At 43.4% G+C, this 4,530-nt stretch overlaps 1 pseudogene; it reads right to left on the bottom strand.

Annotated features, from left to right (window-relative positions):
* Positions 1 to 1,967: 1,967 nt before the first annotated feature.
* Positions 1,968 to 3,809, bottom strand: LOC132419264 (eukaryotic translation initiation factor 4B pseudogene; annotated as a pseudogene).
* Between the last annotated feature and the right edge of the window lie 721 nt (positions 3,810 to 4,530).

Genomic DNA, 4,530 nt, shown 5'->3' with positions numbered 1-4,530 from the left:
ACAACCTAAAGGATGGGATTTTACATCTCAAGACATCTCCCAGATAATAAGTCTACAGATTACAAATCATTTTCATAGAAGATATTTTTGTACAAATTTTACATGTAGTGAGGAGCGGGTCATAAATTCCTGTTTATTTTAACAGGGTGGCACGGTAGAGGAATGGGGGAAAAACAGCTTTTTTGGACACATCTATTTGGAAGCAGACATGAAGAGGGCAAACCCTACTTTTTCATCATCTATAGCAAATGGTTAAAAAAAAAACACCCTCTCAACCTTGGGTATCTCTAAAAGCCACTTCCTAGCTACTACCCACTCCAAACCAATTATTTAAAGTTACTTCACTTGGTATGTTTTCTATGTCCACTGGGTAAATGATTCATTATGCTCACTGCTGCAGCACTCATAAACCAACACCCCTGCATGGCTGTAAAGGGTCTAACTTAGGACTGATGCGAGAAGAGACCAAGATGTCTTTTCTCTGCAGGTACCAATATTGCCTGTAAGGACACCATCTGTTGAGCTGACAGTACCAAGGTGCACATAAAAGCAGGCAAGTAAAGCTACTGTGTTGCAAGAGAAGCCAGGACCTTGTGAAATTGTTCTCCTCCATTATCATTTATTCTCTCAAGGGGATGCTAAAAAAACAGAACCAAAAAAACCACACATTGGTCTAAGCCACATTATAAATCCAAACATTGGTGTGAGATTTCACTTGGAGAGAAGGAAGCTTTTGTTTTTTAAAAAGCCCCTCAAACCCCAATCAAGGTTGTAAGAAAGCCTCCCAATTTAACCACCCTTGCTCACCACCTAAGACTAGTAATTCTAAAGTTTTCTGAGGTGTAAAAGGGGTCAAAGCAGCAGGAGCACGAATGGCTAGAGGGAAGGAGTGTCAAAGCATGAAGGAGGCAAGATTTGCTTGAGAAAAAGCAGTGATGACTCCTCATTGGACAGCTCCCAGGGGCTCTAGAGAATGCTTAGGAGGTCAAGTATGTGACTTAAGTAGAAGCTGCCTGTAGGAAGGTTAACAGGAAAGAGTAGCATGATGAACATAAGATGATGACAAGAGTCTAAATTTTTAAAGCTTCAAGATTTCAACAGAATGTGGATATATTTGAACTTTCAGAAGGGATAGTGTTTAAGAAAGGGTGAAACCAGGACACATAAAAGACCTGGGAATTCCCACAACCCTTAAGTGCTTCCTGCTCCAGGAGGTAAACGACTGTGTTTACTGGAGGTGATAGCATTTTCCCTGTTACTGGTGCAAAATAATTTATCAAATCCCCAAGCTTCTTTTCAAACCACGATTTCCCCATTTACTTTGGTCACCAAACAGTCCTATTCTTCAGTGGCCTGTAGACTCACTCCCACCTACCCCCATGGGGGGCACAAATGAAGGAACTCCCCCTTAGGCTGGCCCCAGTAACTCAGAATTAAATAAGAGGTGGGGCTGGCAGCCTCCTGGAGACTAAAACAACATCAGAGACTAAACCTACCTTTCTAAGAATGGAGAATTTATTCAGATATTGTTTGCTAATTCATGTATGCCACAACAGGATAAGAATTAAAGGTAGAAAACTCACACTCTTCCTTATACCTGCCTACTGCCCAACTAGATTCCAGACACTGCATCACTATCACTGCCATCTTGCTAAACGGAGGCCCCTAGGCACTAATCACACAGGCAACTGCACATGTCATAAAAATGCACCACAACTTTAAACTTACAGCATTAAAAGCTGTACGTCTCTCTCTGGCTACATTGGTGATTCTCCAGTTAGTTCAATATTTTAAAGGCTGAAGAAGCATGCAAAAGAATTTCATTTTGTTTCTTTTTTAAAAAAAAAGTTAAGAAAGGTATCCAGGAGATGGTGAGTGTTATTTTGTCTTGTCTGGATAGAGGTTTGACTTGCTCTCGAATGTTCCAGGGTGGTGAGAGACTAGGAGAAAGCACAGAATTCAGAGGTCTATTTGGTGTAATCTTCTCCCTCATTTTCATCTTCACCATCAACGGCAAGAGCAGCATACTTGCTTGCAGAACTGAACTTAGAGGCTGGATTTTCTTCCGCTTTCTTTGTCTCAGGTGCAGATCTGGAGTCTTGATCCTTTTTGCCATCTTTCCTATCTGACTCCTTCCAGTGGTCTTTGTTCCCTCCATCTCCTGGACCACGGCTGGAATTTCCACTTTGGCCTTTTGGGGCACTCAGCCCATCTACTTTATTTTCATCTTTCCTTACTGGTCCTTCCTCAGATGGTTGAGCTGGAATTACTTTCCCTCCACCACTTGTAGGGAACTGCTGCTCTGTGTCTGAGTTCTGAGATTGAGCAGGAGGGTTAGAACTTCGCTTCACCCAAGCATTCTCCTTTGGTGGAGGGGCTGGCATTACCTTTAGAGGCTGTTCAGGTTTGGGAGGCTTAGAAGTTGGAGACTGACAGTCTTCTTCTTTATTGGGTGTTTCATTTTCTAGAGACTTCTCACTCTCTCTCCTTCGTGCATTTCTGCTAGATGTGGCTGAGGTCCCCATTTGTGATGACTCACTTCCTGTCCTCGATCGTTCCCGTTCCTGAGTTTCTTCACTTCACCAGCTTGGGTGTTTCTCCCGAGGCCATCGTTCTAGTTTTGGCTCATCCAGCTGACTCTGCAGTTTCTCCGGTTCCTTCTGTAGCCACTCTTATACTTCTCGTTCTCTAGCAGCTGTGTCAACAGGCTTTGCCCCTCCAAAGATAGAGGCTGCTCGACTGGACTGGGACGTGCTAGCAGCAGAATCATTTTCCTCAGGAGTACTCCGAGGCTTTAGGTTCAGTTTGGGTCTTTGGCGGGGACTTCTATCATCAGGCCTATAATCATCCCGAGAGTAATCGTCTCTGGAGCTCCATGACCGGTCATCTCGTCTGTCATATCTGTCTTCATAGTGGTCCCCGCCTCCTCTGTAGTCGTCCTCCCTATGGTACCCACTACCAAATGCTCTTCTGCCACTGCCTATCCTGGAATCGTAGCCTCTATCATAGTCTCTGCTGCCTCGGTCATCATAGCGATCTCGGCCCCCGTAGAGATCCATGTCCCGGCATGGGCCATCACGGTAACTGTCCTGATACCCATCACGATATCGGTCTGAATCATAATGATCTGGATACTTGTCTCCAAAGCTATCATCACCTCTTCTAGGTGGGTAGTCATCAAAGCTGTCTGTAACAGGATGGGCCCTCCAGTCTGTATCTGTTTTGTCAGAATCCCGATTTCTATCTCGGCCAAAAGAACGATCATCCCTGTCTTTATCCTGTGCTTGATCAGCAACGTCCACTCTAATTCTCCTGTTACCTAGAGACTCTTCATTGAGGCTCAGGTCACTGAACAAGGAATCCAGGTCCTCAAACTCAGCATAACCAAAACCTTTCAACCTCTCAGGATTGCTGGGTTCACGTGGTAAACGCACTGCACTGATATTTAATCCTTTAAAGAATTCCTTAATGGAGTCTTCTGTCACATCATAGGGCAGGTTCCCTAGAAAAGCAGTGTAGGGTGGTGATTTGGGAAGACGGCTCTGGTCGATATTGGGTTCCTGAGCAGCCTGTGGAGCAGTGGGCAGGATGGAACAGTCAATTGGAGGTGCCCTATACATGTCATCATCATTACTATGCCAAGTGGTTGAAACATCTCCTTCTAGGTCATCTATTTCATCAGCCCAGCTGACTGGTTTGGAGACATAGGTGCTTCCTCCACCAGTCCCTCCATCCTCAGCCAGGAAGTCTGTTAGGGAGATAGTCTTCCCCTTCTTATTCTTCTTTTTTGCTGAGGCCGCCATGTTGGGAGAGGGAGAGAGAACACAAAAGAAAACCACCTTTTATGACATTCCTGGAAGTGAAACAGCCAGGTGGTCTCAAGTAGGTTCTCTGCTTAGGATCTCACAAGTATGAAATAAATATGTTTGACAGTCTGAGCTCTTATTTGGGGGCTATAGGATGAATTCAATTCCAGGCTCATTTTGGTTGTGGCAAAATTCATTTTATTCAGCAAGTTGACTGCAAGATGACTGAAGTTCCCATTTAACTACTGACTGTTGGCCTGGGATCACTCTTAGCTTCTAGAGACTAGGCACTTTCTTTGGCTCATGACCCTCTAAATCTTCAAAGCCAAAAATTGGGTGATGAATCCTTCTTAAGCTTTGAATCTCTCTGACTACTTCTTCTACTGCATCTCTCTACTTTTAAGGGCTTGTGAGATTACTAAATGAAAGAGGTCATACACCAAAACCTACATATTGCATAATTTTATTCCTATGACATTATGTGTAAGGTGAAAGTATAGGGAGAGAAAACATATGAGTGGTTGCCATGAATTTTGGATGAAGATAAGGGCTGATTACAAAGGAATACACAAGATAATATTTTAGATGGTATAACTGTTCTATATGGTACTGTGCTTGTGGTTATATGATTATTCATGAAAATTAAAAATCTTTCATCTAGATGAAGGAGGAATCCAGAATGGAATACCAGCTATGAAATGAATCTAACTGTATTACAAATATA

The sequence above is a fragment of the Delphinus delphis genome, unplaced genomic scaffold (assembly GCF_949987515.2).
Source record: "Delphinus delphis unplaced genomic scaffold, mDelDel1.2 scaffold_478, whole genome shotgun sequence".
NCBI classification, from domain to species: Eukaryota; Metazoa; Chordata; class Mammalia; order Artiodactyla; family Delphinidae; genus Delphinus; species Delphinus delphis.
Note: the sequence above shows the minus strand (reverse complement) of the source record. Positions and strands in the feature narration are given on the sequence as shown.